Source organism: Heptranchias perlo, chromosome 22, assembly GCF_035084215.1.
Source record: "Heptranchias perlo isolate sHepPer1 chromosome 22, sHepPer1.hap1, whole genome shotgun sequence".
NCBI lineage: Eukaryota > Metazoa > Chordata > Chondrichthyes > Hexanchiformes > Hexanchidae > Heptranchias > Heptranchias perlo.
In genome coordinates this window covers 32,707,280-32,727,948 of record NC_090346.1, presented here as the reverse complement: position 1 = coordinate 32,727,948, position 20,669 = coordinate 32,707,280, and the positions used below count along the sequence as shown (strand labels likewise).

The window sequence follows — 20,669 nt, the reverse complement described above, 5'->3', positions numbered from 1 at the left end:
AATTCTCAAACTGCCTTGGTGGGATTTCAACTCACATTCTTTGGATTATTAGTTGAGTCCTCTGGATTACTAGTCTAGTAATATAAACACAAAACTACCATACCCCTGGCACTAAATCACACAACCTGTTCTCTAAGTATGAAATATTAATTTACGATTATCCAATCTGAACTAGCCAGCTCTGGCATATGTAGCATGAACATCTTGCTTTCTCAATCATAGAAGTCTGCAGAACAATGAGCTTGAATTTCCTTCCATTCACAAATGTTAGTGAAAATATCAGTGTGTAAAGCAACTTTTTCACTAGCATTAAAGAAAGGAAGAAAATATACCCATATATGATATTTTGTAGTGACATCATGTATATTTCCTTGACCTGAGTTTTTTAAAAAGTAATTAGGGTGAGGATGCAGCCTACATGGAAGTTAATACAGTCCCCACCACTTATACCGCCCATGCTTATGGCGGGCAACCGTCTATACTGGGCAATTTCCTTTAACCATTTTCATCACCGTAGAAATCAATTACAAAAGGAAGCTGCTTACTAACGTATGAAGCGCGCTGGCTATTTCGGACAATTCTTCAATGTGAGCTGTCAGTTTCATCAAACCGGAACAGGGAAACTCCTTTGCTGAGAATTTTCCTATCAGAGCTAGAATTAAAAGGTTTCTGAGAAACACTCTGGGCTCGAATTTAGCAGGCCTGCGGGTTCCCAGCGGGTGGTCCTCCGGGAGCGTCGAAAACGCGAACGGCGAAATTAGTGGGTTGCCCACGCGATCGTAGCAGGCAATCCACTAATAGGATCCAATTACCTGCTCCTCCGGGGTCCACGGCGCTGGCCTGCGCGTCGGGCGGGCTGCGCATGCGCAGTACGATCTGTCAGCTGGAGGCTCTCTAGTTAAAGGGGCAGTCCTCCACTGACAGATGCTGCAACCAATGGGACAAATTGCAGCATGGAGCAGCCCAGGGGGAAGGCTGCTCCCAGTTTAATGATGCCTCACCCCAGGTATCATCAGATGGGGTGAGGAGGAGGGGGAGGACACAGATCTTCCCCCCGGCGGGCGGGAGGAAGCGGCCTGCCTCTGCCACCAAGAAGGCCTGGCTCGAGGTGGCAGAGGGGGTCACCTGCGCCACCAACATATCGCCCACCTGCATACAGTGCAGGAGGCGCTGCAATGACCGCAGTAGGTCAGCCACAGTGAGAACACGAAGTCTTTCCCCTACACTCCGTCTGCCACAACACTGCCCCCACCCCAAATCTCCTTCGGCACCGCCAACACTATTCTGTCACATCACCCTTCATGCCCACTCACACCCCATCCTCATCTTACCTCCACCTACTCACCTCGCCAGTACTCATCCTGCCACTAACACGCGACCCAATCCTCATACAATCTCATGGCTCCATCCCATACTCACCCTCTCGTGCATCTCCCTCACGGCCAGCCTCACTCAACCTGCCACCACCTGTGCTGCAGCCACAGGGCATGCATCACATATGTGCAGTAGGCAGGGTAAGGCAAACGTCTCGTCAGCATGAAGGGGGTGCACAAGGGTGTCTGAGGGTTTGTCATGGGTGTTACCCATATTGAATTTCAGAGCCACAAACAGCACACATTATATTGACACCACCACTGCCATGTCTCCGCGAATCCTGTCCATTGTGTCCAATAATGCCCGCTCCTGGGTATCACTATGAGGACCCACCACTGATGCCACCCATCGTGTTACTGCAGAGTAGGTGCAGGTGTATTTGCAGGGCTCGTCCGCGCAGACAACTGAGAGACATCGGCGGTGTTGCCGGCTGCACCCTGGAAGGATGCGGAGGAGAAGGTGTGGAGGACAGTGGTGACTTTGCCAGCGACAGGTAAGCAGTTGGTGCTGGGGCCAGCCAGGAGCAGCTCAGCATGAAAGAGGCTGCAGATCTCCACGACTACATGTCGAGCGAATCTGCGCCTCCCTGTGCACTGCTGCTGGGAGAGGTCCGGGGAGCTGCGCCTCGGTCTGTGGACCCTGTGGCGAGGGTAGTGCCCTCTGCGACGCGTCTCTCTCTGCGGTAGCCCTCCCTCCTGCTGTGCAGGTGGGCGTGCAACCACACCGTGTTGGGGGGATCCACGTCTCTGCGGCGGACGGCGTGGACTGCGAGGCTGCTGGTGGTGGTCATGCTCTTCGTCCTCCGAGGGTGTCCACACACCACCCAACTGGCAGGTGTTGGTCTGAGGGGTTGTGCAGGGTAGGTGTGTGGGTCCTCGGACTGGGGCTGCGGTTTCGTGTCGGTCTGTCCTCTGGCTTGGCCGGGGGGTGGTGGGGGGCAGGGGTTGCCCTATGTGACGCGGTGGCCTCCTGCGTGGGTGAGGGCTCTCCCCCGTGGAGCGCACCTTGGCACCTGCCACAGGCTGCTGGCTGCAACACGCCTGGTTTGAAGGGTCCTGTTTCCCCCAGTGTGGGAAACTGACTGCTTTGACCGTAAAATCCCACACTTCCTCTTTTGACAGCTGCTTCAGCTCATTAACTGACCACAACGAGCAAGTTAAGTGCTCTCAAGTGGAACCCCGCTGGCTTTAATTGCCTGCGGGATTCCCACCAGCGGGGCTTGCGCGCGCAGCCCCGCACGTCAGCGCGGTACCCGGAAGTGGCCGGGATTTCGTCCGAATCCGGTCACGTGATCGGAGATCGGGATTTTCGGGGCCCCCCCGCTGGAAACCCGCAGGTAACCCGACCCTAAAATCGAGCCCTCTATGTTGAAATTGATATAGTAAAACGCCACTGGTAGGAACTGACGGCCGGATTCGAATTGCTCTGAAACCCTCACTGTTCCGATCCTCCAGCAACAAACAGCAGCAGAGACAGATCATCAGTTTAGGAAAGAAACTGGTTCATTGGGACAGAGTCCGACTGATGGGAGGGTCAGAATAATGTATCTTTACCTGGATTTACTTCAGCTTTGTAACCTTTAATACACTCCCAATCCTCTGGAGGGCGTCTGGGGCTAATGTTGATTTTACTGTCCAACGTTTAAAACGGGCAAATTGTGTTCGCACGAATGTACCCGCTATAAGGATTGTTTTCTATTGGAGGGATGACTCAAGCTTGACTTGCAACCAATACTGAGGGATGGTCTATATGCAGGGGTGGCCTGAATTATCATCCATATGGTAAGTAGAGTCTCCACTATTAAGGAATGAAAACAGTACTTTTATTCTACAGCTATGAAAAGAAACGTTACACTCTCTAGATATAGGTAGTTGATACAAGTAAGAATGTAAATTAAACCGCACATTAAATAAATGAACAGGTTGTTCAAGAATTCATTTAAAGATTCTTCCCGAAGCTTTGGGCATATGAGAGAGTGGACCAGTAACCTGATTCATGGTGCTTCTGATTTTCTGGTGATTACGATGAAAAACTGGAAGGTCAGGTGTGTTCTGATTCTCTAATCTGTGCTCCAGCCAAACAGTGCTGCACACCAGGAGCACAGCCTCACAATTCACTGTACAAGAGAAAGAATATCCTTTTCCCTGTTCTTTTACTGCCAATTTTCTCCCCTCCTCTCCTGAAGGCAGTGACTCCCTGCTAAGGTGTTATTTTACAGGTGCTAGTCACCCTCTGGTACCTGACCCACCTGAATGGCCATTCTTTGTTTGTAAATCTAGACAGTAGGGCTGGAAATTCTATGGTGGTTCACCTGTTGTAACAGTAGGAGACAGGGAGGACCTCGGCTGAATTTCAGGGCCTGAATGTCAGCAGGCAATTGGATCATGTGGAGCACCACAACCAAGCCCAATTTTGTCCTTACCTGATGCCCACACTCTCGAATTTACAGCAGGGGTCACTAGATAGCAGGCAAGAGCAGAAACGTTGGTTGATTTTCCCTCCACTGAGACCAACTGTAGCAGCCCAGCTCAGGTCAGCGCACACTGATATTGAAGCTGAGTCCTTCCTAAGTTGCATGGCTCAGCTGCTCACTGCCTTAACCAATTTGAACCACTGGGGAACCTGAATTTTTTTCATTTTGGGAGAGAAACCCAGTGCTATAATAGAGTGGCAAGCTTTGAGCTTGTCAAGCCATCCTCAAGGGATTTTCCAAGGTTAGACTAATTATCTGTGCACAGCACACTCCCAGCAGTGGCCCAGTCTGCATATGAATTGCTGTAGGAAGCGGCAGATCTCCTCCATTTTCAGGACATGATTGGACATGCGTTTAGAAGTGCAAAAAAGTTAGGTCTACTCTCTTTGACATCTCAGGGTACCCTCCTTTCAGAAGAAATGTGTAGGCTGCTTGGCAAAAGATGGCTATAAGGATAAGTGCTTCAACATCCAGAGGAACTGGAAACAGGTGCTAGGCTCATGTGCCAAGGTAAGGCTAGCCAGCATTACACTACATACAGTTGATGGACAAAGTATACAGACCATTAACAATTTCTCTCACTCTGACTGAACTTGTACACTAAGGCCTCACAACACAACTCTTTAAAAGCTTCACATGCATGCCTATACTGCAGCAGGGCACACTTTATTACTGTCACTTGAAACTACATCTGTTGTTCCATGTCCATTTGGAAAGATGATCCTTACAAACCAAGCTTACCACATAACTAGCCTCCATCATGCATTCTCATGAATGTGCTGCATCACATAAGTTGTGGAGCTAAGTGGCTACTTGGTTCCCACTTGGAAATGTATCGCTGCTCCTTCATCGTCGCTGGGCCAAAATCCTGGAACTCCCTACCTAACAGCACTGTGGGAGAACCTTCACCACACGGACTGCAGCAGTTCAAGAAGGCGGCTCACCACCACCTTCTCAAGGGCAATTAGGGATGGGCAATAAATGCTGGCCTTGCCAGCGATGCTCACATCTCATGAATGAATTTTTAAAAATTCAGTCCCTCAGCACTACTTCCCTGCTTGTAGGACAAAACAGGAGAGAACAAACCTGAATTGGAGGTCTCCTTCAGTTTAGATACCTCAGTCAGTATGAACAGGCCATGCTGGACATGGTGGTGCCTGACACCATAGAGGGAGTGGGCTATATTGAAGATGGAGGGCTCCCAAACCCAAGGTTACTACCATCCTTTCCTTGGATTCTTCCTCTAGTCATTGACTCACTCACTCACATGTTAAAGCAAACTATGATGCCTACACTTCCATTATTAAGGAAGTAGTAACAAGGCACTTAGAAAATCATAATATGATTAGGCAGAGTCAACATGGTTTTATGAAAGGGAACTTGTACTTAACAAATTTATTAGAGTTCTTTGAGGATGTAACTAGCAAGGTAGATAAAGGGGAACTAGTGGATGTAGTAATATTTGGGTTTCCAATAGGCATTCGATAAGGTGCCACATAAAAGGTTTTTACGCAAGATAAGGGCTCATGGGGTTGTGTAATATGTTAGCATGGATAGAGGATTGGTTAACGGACAGAAAACAGAGAGTAGGGATAAACGGGTCATTTTCAGGGTAGCTGGCTGTAACAAGTGGGGTGCCGCAAGGATCAATGCTGGGGCCTCAGCTATTTACAATCTATATTAATGACTTAGATGAAGGGACTGAGTGTAATGTATCCAAGTTTTCTGATGGACAAAGGTAGGTGGGAAAGTAAGCTGTGAGGAGGACACAAAGAGTCTACAAAGGATATAGACAGGCTAAATGAGTGGGCAAGAAGTTGGCAGATGGAGTATAATGTGTGGAAATGTGAGGTTATTCACTTTGGTAGGAAGAATAGAAAAACAGAATATTTTTTAAATGGTGAGAAACTACTAAATGTTGGTGATCAGAGAGATCTGGGTGTCCTCATACAAGAAACACAGAAAGTTAACAAGCAGGTACAGCAAGCAATTAGGAAGGCAAATGGAATGTTGGATTTTATTGCAAGAGGGTTGGAGTGCAAGAGTAAGGAAGTCTTGCTACAATTGTACAGGGCTTTGGTGAGACCACACCTGGAGTACTGCATACAGTTTTGGTCTCCTTATGTAAGAAAGGATATACTTGCCTCAGAGGCGGTCCAACGAAGGTTCACTAGCTTGATTCCTGGGATGAGAGGGTTATCCTATGATGAGAGATTGTGTAAAATGGGCCTATATTCTCTGGAGTTTAGAAGAATGAGAGGTGATCTCATTGAAACATATAAGATTCTGAGGGGTCTTGACAGGGTAGATGCTGAGAGGTTGTTTCCCCTGGCTGGAGAGTCTAGAATTAGTTGGCATTGTCTCAGGATAGGGGGTCGGCCATTTAAGACCGAGTTGAGGAGGAATTTCTTCACTCAGAGCGTTGTGAATCTTTGGAATTCTTTACCCCAAAGGACTGTGGATGCTGAGTTGTTCAGTATATTCAAGGCTGAGAATGATAGAATTTTGGACTCTAGGGGAATCAAGGAATATGGGAATCGGGCGGGAAAGTGGAGTTGAGGTCGAAGATCAGCCATGATCTTATTGAACAGCAGAGCAGGCTTGAGGGGTACTCTTCTATCACTGTTCCAGCATATGTTCTTCTATTTCTGTTAGCATCCCCAAAGAACAAGCCGCAGGCTCCACCTCACAGCACTCAGTGCAAATCACTCCATCTGCAGCAAAGAAAGAAAGAACTTGCATTTATATAGTGCCTTTCACATCTTCAGAATGTCCCAAAGCACTTCACAGCCAATAAATTACTTTTGAAGTAAAGTCATTGTTTTGTAAGCAAACACAGTAGCAAATTTGTGCACAGCAAGATTCCACAAACCATAATGAGATAGAGGACCAGATACTCTTTTTAGTCGTGTTAGTTGAGGAATAAATGTTAGCAAGGACACCAGGAGAACTCCCCTCCTGTTCTTTGAATAATCCCATGGGATATTTTATATCCACCTGAGTAAGCAGATAGGGTGGGTGAGGTATCAGAGGGTGACTAGAATCGTACCCTAGCAGGGAATCGTTGCCTTCAGAAGAGGAGCGGTAGTGGAGAAAGTGGTAGTAAAGGACATTCTGTAACATCTCATCTAAAAGACAACACCTCAGATTATGTGCCCAAGTCTTCGGAGGAGGGGCTTGAACTTTTCTGACTCTAAGGTGAAAGTGTTGCCACTGAGCCAAGACTGACACAAGCATCAGCATTGATATATCAATCTCGGGAGATTAGGCAGACAGTTTGAGGTGGATATATTGAGTAAAGCACAGAGCACAAGTGAGCAAGAGCAGGTGGTGGAAGCAGAGGAGCTAGAATCTGCTGACCGGAGAACCAACTCATATCCTTCCTCAGCTGCAAATCCTTTGGGAACCTCATAGGGCTTGCTTTTAATAGAAGAATGCTTTTTGAGTACCAATCTTTTCTGCAGTCATTAGAGGATGTACATGGTCTGAGGGCAATTTTGAAGGAGTCCACTAGCCAAATCTGTGCAGTCGTGAGTCAGTGCTTATCAGAACAGCAGTCCAGCATGGAACAGATGCCAACTCATTAACCATTTGTAGTGAGCCCCCAGTAAGAGGTCCCAAGTTCAGCCGGATTATCTCTCATGAATTCTTAGACAGCTAGGTTCCAATCTCTCCCCAAGAGTCTTTGATGGTTTCAGCAGATTGGAGGAAGCATTATGTAGGCTTCACAGCTCTCATTGCTGCTCAGAGTCTCTCCAACACAGATCAGTGGGTGTGTGAGGCAGTGCTCAGCAGTAGGGGCTTGGCTGGAGTAGGCCTATATAAGGCTGTTGCCTCTTGAGCAGATGCCTCTCCAGACACCCTGCTCAAATGACAGAACACGTGGCAGTAGTGCACAGGGTGGGGCAGCCTATTGCAGGATACTTTGTGATCTAGCACAAGGACACTTCACTGACCCTCAGGAGTCAGGCACTCACTCCTGCAATTGGGAGAACACCAGGGCGGAACTCTGGGTTAGCTTTAAAGTGCGTAACATGTAAAGGCCCTAAAATTGCTCTGGGGTTCTCCCAGTCTAATACAGCTGAATAAGCCATTTCCCTCTGGGTTTCTCCTGCCGAAGTTACAATGGAAGACCAGTAGAACCCCTATGGAGTTTCAGGGCTACACTGTCATCTTGGGGACAAGTCTGGGGCAAGAAACACAGGTACATACACAAATCACTTAAATTTATTAAATTTAGTTGCATTTTATTTCAACTTTTAGGAAAATTTTGTTGGATGGTATAAAATAAGTTAATAGAGTATGAAAGTTATTGAGGTGGTACAGTCGGGTGGATTTGGCCACTGCATGGTGTGCATCTAAAGGGGACTGTTAATGCATTGGGCAGTTCAGCACTTAGCTTAAAGTCTTGTGAGTAAGAGTCTGCTGTTTGGTTCTTGCTATCTGCAAAGGTGGTTTAATAGGAATCTCTTGTGGCTCCTTTTTGTCTTGCTCTGCTTTTGGCTGTGGTTGGCTGTCCTCCTCCTCCACCTGCTTCATGCTTCTGCCTCTTTGCTTGGTAAAGTTATGGAGCATGCAGCAAATTTTGATGACCTAGGAGACCTTGGTGGGCTGTATCATAAAATGCCCCCTGACCTGTCCATGGAACTGAAGTGTTGCTTCAAGATGCCTTTAGTGTTTTGCTAATGATTTTCTCATGTGGTTTCAGTGTTGAGTCCTAAGGCTCACCTTAAGGCCCAACTGGAAGTTTGCACATGGTGTAGAATGGGCAGAGATCCAACAAAATTGATTTCTTCTTGATTTCCTGCCCCAACACCATTCCACTCTGATGCCACTGATGAGGACATCTGGGGGAAAAAAATCGCCTTTATTTTTAACGGCGAGGGTGATTTCCTTAGGTATTATACGTGCATGCCAAACTACTTCAAATTCTTATTTATGAACTTTTGGTACTGATAAAAGGTCTTCCATAATTTCTTGGGACTTTTCTGGCATATTTTGGGTCTATAATATGTGGGATTTTGTGGGCAGCAAGACTGTCTCAGAATGCTACATCTACAGTAAATGCCTCTGGCTTGTGTCACTCCAGCTCAGAGTCTTTGAGCTGGAGTGCGAGTTAGAGACTTTCTGACACATAAGAGAGGGAGAGGTAGAGAAGGAGGTCCCACAGGCACTGGTCGCATCCAACAGTTATGAGGTACTTGATACCTGTGAGGATAAGGATGAAGGCTGCAGGAAGGATGCTCTGAATGCTAACCATGGCACTGTAGAGCATGAGGCAGTCCGGGGGTGGAGGAGGATCAGAATAGAAAGGTTGTAGTCATAGGAGATTCTAAAATCAGGGGGATAGATAGCGTCCTCTGTAGTCGCGACCGAGAGTCCAGGAGGGTGTGTCGACCTGGTGCAAGGGTAAAGGACATCTTGGAGCAACTGGAGAGGAACTTGGAAAGGGAGGTGGAGGATCCAGTTGTCGTGGTTCATGTTGGTACCAATGACATAAAGAAGAACAAGAAGGAGGTCCTGCCAAGGGAATATCAGAAGCTAGGAACCAAATTAAGAAGCAGGACCTCACTGGTGGTAATCTTCATGAGTAATGAACCAGATTTAGTTAACAGCTTAACTGTGCGTGAACATCTATCCAATAGCGATCATAACATGATCGAGTTCAATGTAGTGTTTGAAAGGGAAAAAAGTGAATCAGGTGCTAAGATTCTAGACTTGGGTAAGGCCGACTTCAATGGAATGAGACAGAGACTGTCCACAGTAAACTGGGCAAATCTGTTAATGGGTAAAATGACTGATGATCAGTGGGAAACGTTTAAAGAAACATTTAACAAGATACAGAATCAGTTTATACCCCTGAGGGGCAAGAACTCTACTTGCCAAAAAAAACAGCCATGGACAACTAAAGAGGTAAGGGACAGTATAAGACATAAGGAAAGGGCATACAAAAAGGCAAAAAATGGCACAGATCCTGGCGAATGGGAAAGATACAAAGATCAACAAAGGGTCACAAAACAGATAGTAAGAGCTACAAAAAGAGAGTATAAAAAGAAACTTGCAAGGGAGATCAAAACAAAAACAAAGAACTTTTATAGTTATATTAGGAAAAAGAGAGTGGTCAGGAGCAGTGTTGGCCCCTTAAAAACTGAAAGTGGGGATATTGTCATTGACAATGGGGAAATGGCGGACATGTTGAATAATTACTTTGCGTCAGTATTTACAGTAGAAAAAGAGGATAGCATGCCGGAAATCCCAAGAAAACTAATATTGAATCGGGGACAGGGACTCGATAACATTAACATAAGTAAAGCAACAGTAATGATGAAAATAATAGCACTAAAGAGTGACAAATCCCCAGGACCAGATGGTTTCCATCCCAGGGTTTTAAAGGAAGTAGGTGAGCAGATTGCAGATGCCCTAACTATAATCTTTCAAAGTTCTCTAGATTCAGGAACTGTCTCTCTAGATTGGAAAATTGCACGTCACTCCGCTTTTTAAGAAAGGAGAGAGAGGGAAACCGGGGAATTATAGACCAGTTAGCCTAACATCTGTTGTGGGGGAATTGCTGGAGTCTATAATTAAGGATAGGGCGACAGAACACCTCGAGAATTTTCAGTTAATCAGAGAGAGCCAGCATGGATTTGTGAAAGGTAGATCATGCCTGACAAACCTGATTGAATTTTTTGAAGAGGTGACTAAAGTAGTGGACAGGGGAATATCAATGGATGTTATTTATATGGACTTCCAGAAGGCATTTGATAAGGTCCCACATAAGAGACTGTTGGCTAAGTTAGAAGCCCATGGAATCGAGGGAAAAGTACGGACTTGGTTAGGAAATTGGCTGAGCGAAAGGCGACAGAGAGTAGGGATAATGGGTAAGTATTCACATTGGCGGGATGTGACTAGTGGAGTCCCGCAGGGATCTCTCTTGGGGCCTCAATTATTCACAATATTTATTAACAACATAGATGAAGGCATAGAAAGTCTCATATCTAAGTTTGCCGATGACACAAAGATTGGTGGCATTGTAAGCAGTGTCGATGGAAACATAAAATTACAAAACGATATTGATAGATTAGGTGAATGGGCAAAACTGTGGCAAATGGAATTCAATGTAGACAAATGTGAGGTCATCCACTTTGGATCAAAAAAGGATAGAACAGGGTACTTTCTAAATGGTAAAAAGTTTAAAACAGTGGATGTCCAAAGGGACTTAGGGGTTCAGGTACGTAGATCATTGAAGTGTCATGAACAGGTGCAGAAAATAATCAGTAAGGCTAATGGAATGCTGGCCTTTATATCTAGAGGACTGGAGTACAAGGGGGCAGAAGTTATGCTGCAGCTATACAAAACCCTGGTTAGACCACACCTGGAGTACTGTGAGCAGTTCTGGGCACCGCACCTTCGGAAGGACATATTGGCCTTGGAGTGCAGCGTAAGTTTACTAGAATGATACCCGGACTTCAAGGATTAAGTTACGAGGAGAGATTACACAAATTGGGGTTGTATTCTCGAGAGTTTCGAAGGTTAAGGGGTGATCTGATCGAAGTTTATAAGATATTAAGGGGAACGGATAGGGTGGATAGAGAGAAACTATTTCCGCTGGTTGGGGATTCTAGGAGTAGGGGGCAGAGTCTAAAAATTAGAGCCAGACCTTTCAGGAGTGAGATTAGGAAACATTTCTACACACAAAGGGTGGTAGAAATTTGGAACTCTCTTCCGCAAATGGCAATTGATACTAGCTGAATTGCTAAATTTAAATCTGAGATAGATAGCTTTTTGGCAACCAAAGGTATTAAGGGATATTGGCCAAAGGCAGGTATATGGAGCTAGATCACAGATCAGCCATGATCTTATCAAATGGCGGAGCAGGCATGAGGGGCTGAATGGCCGACTCCTGTTCCTATGTTCCTATGTTTCCTATGTTACTACTCGAGCCACGTGCTAATTGGCATAGGGAGAGGCAAATAATAAAAGCTTACTGAAATTACTGAAACATGGCTAAGGGAGGGGCAGGACTGGCAGCTCAATGTTCCAGGGTACAAATGCTATAGGAAAGATAGAGCAGGAGGTAAGAGAGGAGGGGGAGTTGCATTCTTGATTAGGGAGAACATCACGGCAGTAGTGAGAGGGGATATATCTGAGGGTTCGCCCACTGAGTCTATATGGGTAGAACTGAAAAATAAGAAGGGAGAGATCACTTTGATAGGATTGTACTACAGACCCCCAAATAGTCAACGGGAAATTGAGGAGCAAATATGTAAGGAGATTACAGACAGCTGCAAGAAAAATAGGGTGGTAATAGTAGGGGACTTTAACTTTCCCAACATTGACTGGGACAGCCATAGCATTAGGGGCTTGGATGGAGAGAAATTTGTTGAGTGTATTCAGGAGGAATTTCTCATTCAGTATGTGGATGGTCCGACTAGAGAGGGGGCAAAACTTGACCTCCTCTTGGGAAATAAGGAAGGGCAGGTGACAGAAGTGTTAGTGAGGGATCACTTTGGGACCAGTGATCATAATTCCATTAGTTTTAAGATAGCTATGGAGAATGATAGGTCTGGCCCAAAAGTTAAAATTCTAAATTGGGGAAAGGCAAATTTTGATGGTATTAGACAGGAACTTTCAGAAGTTGATTGGGAGAGTCTGTTGGCAGGCAAAGGGACGTCTGGTAAGTGGGAGGCTTTCAAAAGTGTGTTAACCAGGGTTCAGGGTAAGCACATTCCTTATAAAGTGAAGAGCAAGGCTGGTAGAAGTAGGGAACCTTGGATGACTCGGGAGATTGAGGCCCTAGTCAAAAAGAAGAAGCAGGCATATGACATGCATAGACAGCTGGGATCAAGTGGATCCCTTGAAGAGTATAGAGATTGCCGGAGTAGAGTTAAGAGAGAAATCAGGAGGGCAAAAAGGGGACATGAGATTGCTTTGGCAGATAAGGCAAAGGAGAATCCAAAGAGCTTCTACAAATACATAAAGGGCAAAAGAGTAACTAGGGAGAGAGTAGGGCCTCTTAAGGATCAACAAGGTCATCTATGTGCAGAACCACAAGAGATGGGTGAGATCCTAAATGAATATTTCACATCGGTATTTACGGTTGAGAAAGGCATGGATGTTAGGGAACTTGGGGAAATAAATAGTGATGTCTTGAGGAGTGTACATATTACAGAGAGGGAGGTGCTGGAAGTCTTAACGCGCATCAAGGTAGATAAATCTCCGGAACCTGATGAAATGTATCCCAGGACGTTATGGGAGGTTAGGGAGGAAATTGCGGGTCCCCTAGCAGAGATATTTGAATCATCGACAGCTACAGGTGAGGTGCCTGAAGATTGGAGGGTAGCAAATGTTGTGCCTTTGTTTAAGAAGGGCGGCAGGGAAAAGCCTGGGAACTACAGACCGGTGAGCCTGACATCTGTAGTGGGTAAGTTGTTAGAGGGTATTCTGAGAGACAGGATCTACAGGCATTTGGAGAGGCAGGGACTGATTAGGAACAGTCAGCATGGTTTTGTGAGAGGAAAATCATGTCTCCCGAATTTGATTGAGTTTTTTGAAGGGGTAACCAAGAAAATAGATGAGGGCCGTGCAGTAGACGTGGTCTACATGGACTTTAGCAAAGCCTTTGACAAGGTACCGCATGGTAGGTTGTTACATAAGGTTAAATCTCACGGGATCCAAGGTGAGGTAGCCAATTGGATACAAAATTGGCTTGACGACAGAAGACAGAGGGTGGTTGTCGAGGGTTGTTTTTCAAACTGGAGGCCTGTGACCAGCGGTGTGCCTCAGGGATCGGTGCTGGGTCCGCTGTTATTTGTTATTTATATTAATGATTTGGATGAGAATTTAGGAGGCATGGTTAGTAAGTTTGCAGATGACACCAAGATTGGTGGTATTGTGGACAGTGAAGAAGGTTATCTAGGATTGCAACGGGATCTTGATAAATTGGGCCAGTGGGCCGATGAATGGCAGATGGAGTTTAATTTAGATAAATGTGAGGTGATGCGTTTTGGTAGATCGAATCGGGCCAGGACCTACTCCGTTAATGGTAGGGCGTTGGGGAGAGTTATAGAACAAAGAGATCTAGGAGTACAGGTTCATAGCTCCTTGAAAGTGGAGTCACAGGTGGATAGGGTGGTGAAGAAGGCATTCAGCATGCTTGGTTTCATTGGTCAGAACATTGAATACAGGAGTTGGGATGTCTTGTTGAAGTTGTACAAGACATTATATTATGAAACTAGAAAGAGTGCAGAAAAGATTTACTAGGATGCTACCGGGACTTGATGGTTTGACTTATAGGGAGAGGTTGGATAGACTGAGACTTTTTTCCCTGGAGAGTAGGAGGTTTAGGGGTGATCTTATAGAAGTCTATAAAATAATGAGGGGCATAGATAAGGTCGATAGTCAAAATCTTTTCCCAAAGGTAGGGGAGTCTATAACGAGGGGGCATAGATTTAAGGTGAGAGGGGAGAGATACAAAAGGGTCCAGAGAGGCAATTTTTTCACTCAAAGGGTGGTGAGTGTCTGGAACGAGCTGCCAGAGGCAATAGTAGAGGCGGGTACAATTTTGTCTCTTATAAAGCATTTGGACAGTTACATGGGTAAGATGGGTATAGAGGGATATGGGCCAAGTGCAGGCAATTGGGACTAGCTTAGTGGTATAAACTGGGCGACATGGACATGTTGGGCCGAAGGGCCTGTTTCCATGTTGTAAACTTCTATGATTCTATGATTCTATTCTATAAAAGTAACAAGAGATGAGTGTAACGGTCAGACCAAGGTAAAGAATAAAGATAACTTAAATGGTCAAGGAACAAATACAGTTATAAAACAGAAGTATAAAAGAACTGTTAAAAATAAAGTAAAAGGAACAACATTAAAGATGAATTAAACTGCCTGTACAGCAATGTACACAGTGTCCGAAATAAAATGGGGGAACTGAAGGCAATAATCTGTAGCGAGGAACCAGATGTTGTAGGAATAACTGAAACATGGCTACATAAAGAACAGGACTGGCAGCTAAATATTACAAGTTATAACATGATCAGAAAGGATAGGTAAGGAAAAAGGGGGGATGGAGTAGCTGCTGGATCTAGTAATAGGAAATGAACCAGAACAGATAAGAGAAGTAAGCGTAGGGAAATGTCTAGGTAATAGCGATCACCACATAATAAGATTTAAGATAAAGATTGAGAAGGACATAAGTAAGACCAAAGCAATAAATTGGAAAAAAAGCTGATTTTCAGGGAATGAGAATGGAACTAGGGAAAATAAACTGGAAAAATTTGCTGATAAACAAAGAAATAGAACAGCAGTGGGAAACATTTAAAATGGTGATCAATAGAGTCCAGAAGAAATATATCCCACTAAAAAGCAAGAACAAACTAGCCAGTAATGATACACCATGGATGAATGAAGAGATAAGGGCAAAATTGAAACTAAAGAAAAAAATACACACTAAGGGCTCGATTTTAGGGTCGGGTTACCTGCGGGTTTCCAGCGGGGGGGCCCCGAAAATCCCGATCTCCGATCACGTGACCGGATTCGGACGAAATCCCGGCCACTTCCGGGTACCGCGCTGACGTGCGGGGCTGCGCGCGCAAGCCCCGCTGGTGGGAATCCCGCAGGCAATTAAAGCCAGCGGGGTTCCACTTGAGAGCACTTAACTTGCTCGTTGTGGTCAGTTAATGAGCTGAAGCAGCTGTCAAAAGAGGAAGTGTGGGATTTTACGGTCAAAGCAGTCAGTTTCCCACACTGGGGGAAACAGGACCCTTCAAACCAGGCGTGTTGCAGCCAGCAGCCTGTGCCAGGTGCCAAGGTGCGCTCCACGGGGGAGCGCCCTTACCCACGCAGGAGGCCACCGCGTCACATAGGGCAACCCCTGCCCTCCACCAACCCCCGCCAAGCCAGAGGACAGACCGACACGAAACCGCAGCCCCAGTCCGAGGACCCACCCACCTACCCTGCACAACCCCTCACACCAACACCTGCCAGATGGGTGGTGCGTTGACATCGTCGGAGGACGAACAGGATGACCAGCACCAGCAGCCTCGCAGTCCACGCCGTCCGCCTCGGAGACGTGGGGCCCCCCAACACGGTGCTGCGGCACACCCACCCACAGCAGGAGGGAGGGCAACCGCAGAGAGAGATGCGTCGCAGGAGGCACTACCCTCCGCACAGGGTGTACAGAGCGAGGCTCAGCTTCATGGACCTCTCCGAGGAGCAGTGCATACGGAGGCTCAGAGTCAATCGCCAGGTAGTCGCCGACATCTGCAGCCTCCTTAACGACGAGCTGCTCCCTGATGGACCAAGCAGCATCTTCTTACCTGTCGCCGTCAAAGTCACCACTGCCCTCAACTTCTTCGCATCCGGTTCCTTCCAGGGTGCCACCGGGGACATCACCGGGGTCTGTCAGTCCTCTGCACACAAGTGCATAAGGCAGGTCACCGATGGGTTGTTCCGCAGGGCCTCCCACTACATCAACTTCGCCATGGACGAGCGCAGCCAGATGGAGAGGGCGGTTGGATTCCATGCCATGGCCGGCTTCCCACGGGTGCAGGGTGTAATCGACTGCACCCACATCGCAATACGGGCACCTCCGCATGAGCCAGGGCTGTTCATCAACAGGAAGGGGTATCACTCCATGAACGCCCAGCTCATCTGTGACCTCCGCCAGAGATTCCTACACGTGTGCGCCAGATACCCCGGCAGCTGCCACGATGCCTTTGTCCTCAGGGAGTCCGCCGTCCCGCCCATCCTGCAGGCACCCAACGCCGGCAACGGCTGGCTCCTCGGCGACAAGGGGTATCCCCTCCACACGTGGCTCATGACACCTCTGAGGAACCCCATCACCGAGCCGGAGCGTCGGTACAATGACAGCCACACTGCTACCAGGTCTACAATTGAGCAGACCATAGGGCTTCTCAAGATGCGCTTCAGGTGCCTTGATCGTTCTGGGGGAGCGCTCCAATACACACCATTCAGAGTGGGACGAATCATAGTTGTCTGCTGTGCCCTGCACAACATGGCCCAACAGAGAGGGGTGCCGCTGGAGGAGGCCCCATCCACACCCGCCACCCACATTGAGGAAGGCGAGGGCGAGGAGGAGGAGGAGGAGGAGGAGGAGGCGGAGGCGGAGGAGGCGGAGGAGGAGGACGCGCCCGAGGATGTTGGACGACCCATGCGCCGAGCCGCGACTCACCGGGATGGTCGCCGGGCCAGGGACGCACTCATACGTCAACGGTTCTCCTAGAGTCAGACACTGCGAGGTGCTCGCATCTCCTCACCTGCACATGCGAGCGGCCATACCAGCCCCCTCCACTGAAGAGTGCTGCCAGTAATCCTGCACCCACAGCAGTGTGCCCAATGGGTGGCAGCAGGTGTTCGCCGTCATGATGGCCTCCACGGAACGCACCTATTGCACAAGCCGCGGAAGAATGGACGAGAGGTGGCAGGAGTGGTGAGAATAGACTATTTAATATGTGGAATGTGACATCATTTAAGAAACAAAGTACAAAATAATAAACACCCTGGTGTATTCCCTTTGTGATTATAAGGCCTTTGGAATTCTTCTCCGGGAACCCCTACGTGGTGCTACCCCTGTGGCTCCAGCAGAGGTAGTGGCAGGTTGCTCGTCTTCTTGCCTTGACCGGGTAGATGCTTTTGGCGGACGGCCCCTGGGTTTCGGTGCCCGTGAGGGCACCTCCACAGACTGCTCCTCCTGCACCGGGGCAGGGGCAGACTCGGCCACCTGGAGAGGAGGCACCATTGCGGGTGCTGGTTGAGAGGTGGGCGACGGGTGGGACGTGGGGACGCCTTGAGAGGCGTCCCCGCTTCCATGTCCCCGGTCACCATCATCCCTCTCTTGGCCTCGGCCCACATCACCCCTTCCACCCTGCTGGACGGCAGTTTGGATGGCATGTGTGAGGCCTTGCAAGGCCACCCCTAGTGTATCCCTCAGCCTGTTGGTGGCGTCGGAATGTTGCTCACCCTGAATCCGTACAGACGTTGTGAGGGCCTGCAAGGACTCGAAGTGGAGCTGTGCGTGACGCTCGAGGGAGGCCAGCCTGTCCTCCACCGCAGACAGTCCCGCACCTACACGCGACACTGTGTCGCCGGTACCCTCCTGTGCCTGCGCCACCAATGCCCACATGCAGTAGGTGGACTCCTCCATCGTCTGCGCTATTGTGGACAATGCGCGCGGCACCTCTGCCAGCACCTCAGCAATTAGCTGGTGGCCCTCGACGACTCTCCTTTTCTCTGGTGGCCCCCTGGGTTCAGCATCTGGGTCCGGCTGCGCAGAGCCTGGAGATGAGTGCTCCCTTCGTCGCGGACCCTCCGCGGCTGCCCCTGCCACCAGGGTCTGCTCATGCTCACTCGTGCGCAGTGACTCACCAACTGCTACCCCAACTAGTTGGCGAGGGGGACCCACCGAGGTGCGTGTCTCTGCGCTGGTGGATGGTTGGCTCTGATGTGACGATGCACCCTCAGAGACCGCCATGTCCTCTGAGGAATCGCCCTCCATGCTCGCTTGATCCAAAGACGCACCTGCAAGAGAACAGAGGGCACTTTGAGGCATGTGGACCAACTTGACAGTGCGCCTGATGGCAGGTGATGATACGGTCACTCGCGATCATGGGTGTTGAGTGTCAGCTTTCCCTTACCGGCCGTTTCGGCAGCGACACACTCGCCATCGGCCACCGACAGGCAATGTCGCGTGCGGGCGAGGTCGAGCGCCTCCACCTCTGCGTCGGTGAGCTCCACCACTTGCGGCGGCCCACCTCCGGTGCGTGCCCTTTCGCGGTTGTTCTTGCTCCTCTTCTCCTGTGAAGGCAAAACACAGATGTGTGAGTGGGTGCGTCTTGCATCGTGAGACGCATCGAGCATCGGTGTGGTTGGGTTGAGCGTGGCGCGGAACGGATGGGAGGAAGTGTGGGCCACGTGCCCATCCCATTGCATGGGGATTGGGGTGTGTGGTAGTGTTCGGGTGGGGTCAGGGACGGTGGGTACTTGCGTGCACGGCGAGGATGGTGAATGAGTGGCTGTGAGGATTGCTGATGGAGCGCAGTGGTGGCTGTGCAGGAGGGGGTTGTGATCTGCTTGGCGTGATGGTGGGGACGGGATGTGGGAGGGTGCGTTGGTGTACTCACCTTGCCAGACCTAGTCAGGTCATTGAAGCGCTTGCGGCACTGCTCCCAAGTCCTTGGGGTGTTGCCCCTGCTGCTCACCTCCGCCGCCACCTCTGCCCATGCCTTCCTGGTTGCGGCGGCAGGGAACTTGCGCCCATCCTCAGGGAAGAGTGTTTCCCTCCTCCTCCTCACGCCCTCCAGCATCAGCTGCAGTGCCAGATCTGAAAAACGGGGCGCAGCCTTTCCCCTTTGTTGAGCCATTCTCCCAGACCTCTTGCTTGCAGCAGGAGGGGCTTTGGGAGACTGCCCCTTTAACTGGAGCTCCTACATCGCGTCGACGGTACTGCGCATGCGCAGCCGGCCGGCTCGCAGCTGGGGAGCGCAGAACCCGGAAGCAGGCCTTAATGGGTCCAATTATCCCGCGATCGCGTGGGGGACGCACACAATTACCCGTCCGCGTTTTCGACGCTCCCGGAGGACCACCCGCTGGGAACCCGCAGGCCTGCTAAATTCGAGCCCTAAGTATATAGACAACAACGGAGAGGATGACAAAAGGGAATATGAAAAGATTAGGAAAGAAGTCAATAAAACAATTAGGAAGGCAAAGAGAAACTATGAAATTAAATTATCAAGGACTATAAAAAAAAAGTAAAGTATTCTACAGACACATAAATAACAAAAGAAAAATCAGGATAGGGATAGGGCCACTAAGGGATACACGTGATAAACTCACAGGTAATGACAGCAGAATGGCAGAAATATTAAGTAATTACTTTGCCTCAGTATTTACCAGGGAGACTAACATGGTGTGCATGACATTAGAAGAAGAGACCAAAAAGATATAAAGACATTTAAGATAGAAAGGGGGGTGATAATTGATAAACTAATCAAACGTAGAGAGGATAAAACCCCTAGTCCGGATGGATTGCATCCGTGAATATTATAAGAAGTTAAAGAGATGGCAGAGACACTATTACATATATATAAAAATTCATTAGAAAAGGGAATAGTGCCAGAGGACTGGCGGACAGCTAATGTGATTCCTATATTTAAAATGGGAGCTAGAACAAGTCCATGGAACTGTAGACCAATTAGCTTAATGTCAGTGGTAGGAAAGATGATGGAATCCATTTTCAAAGATATAATAGAAAAACATTTAGAAACTGAAAATATAATAAAGAGTAGACAGCAAGATTTCAAAAGGGAAGGTCATGCTTGACCAACCTTATTAAATTCTTTGAAGAAGTAACAGAAAGGGTAGATAAGGGTAATGTAGTAGATGTAATATATTTGGATTTTTAAAAGGCCTTCAATAAGTTACCGCATAGTAGACTCATGACTAAGATCAGAACATGTAGAGTCAGGGGACAAGTAGCAGAATGGATAGCAAGCTGGTACAAAACAGAAAACTGAGAGTAGGGGTTAAAGGTAGTTATTCAGACTAGCAAAAGGTGGGAAGTGGTGTTCTACAAGGATCAATGCTGGGACCACAGTTGTTCACCATTTACATAAATGATTTGGACTCGGGAATCAGAAGTACAATTCCATAATTTGCAGATGACACCAAATTGGGGGTATAGTTAATACCAAGGAGGATTGTGAGAAAATACAGGAAGACATTAATAAACTTGTAGAATGGGTTTGTAATTGGCAAATGAATTTCAATATAGATAAGTGTGAGGTATTACATTTTGGTACGA

General features: G+C 48.0%; 2 protein-coding genes across 4 annotated transcripts in view; one reads left to right on the top strand and one right to left on the bottom strand.

Annotated features, from left to right (window-relative positions):
* The window catches only part of rps15a (ribosomal protein S15a), a 130,489-nt gene that overhangs the window by 39,821 nt on the left and 69,999 nt on the right, over positions 1-20,669 (bottom strand). The gene's annotated exons all lie outside the window — the stretch shown is intronic.
* LOC137340920 (uncharacterized) overlaps positions 1-20,669 on the top strand; it is a 41,101-nt gene that overhangs the window by 18,244 nt on the left and 2,188 nt on the right. The window contains exon 4 of one of the 3 annotated variants that reach the window (XR_010966906.1): positions 4,246-4,357. The exons of the other annotated variants lie outside the window; for them this stretch is intronic. The gene's annotated coding sequence lies outside the window, so the exon portion shown is untranslated. The remainder of the gene's footprint in view (positions 1-4,245; positions 4,358-20,669) is intronic. 3 annotated transcript variants of the gene reach the window in all.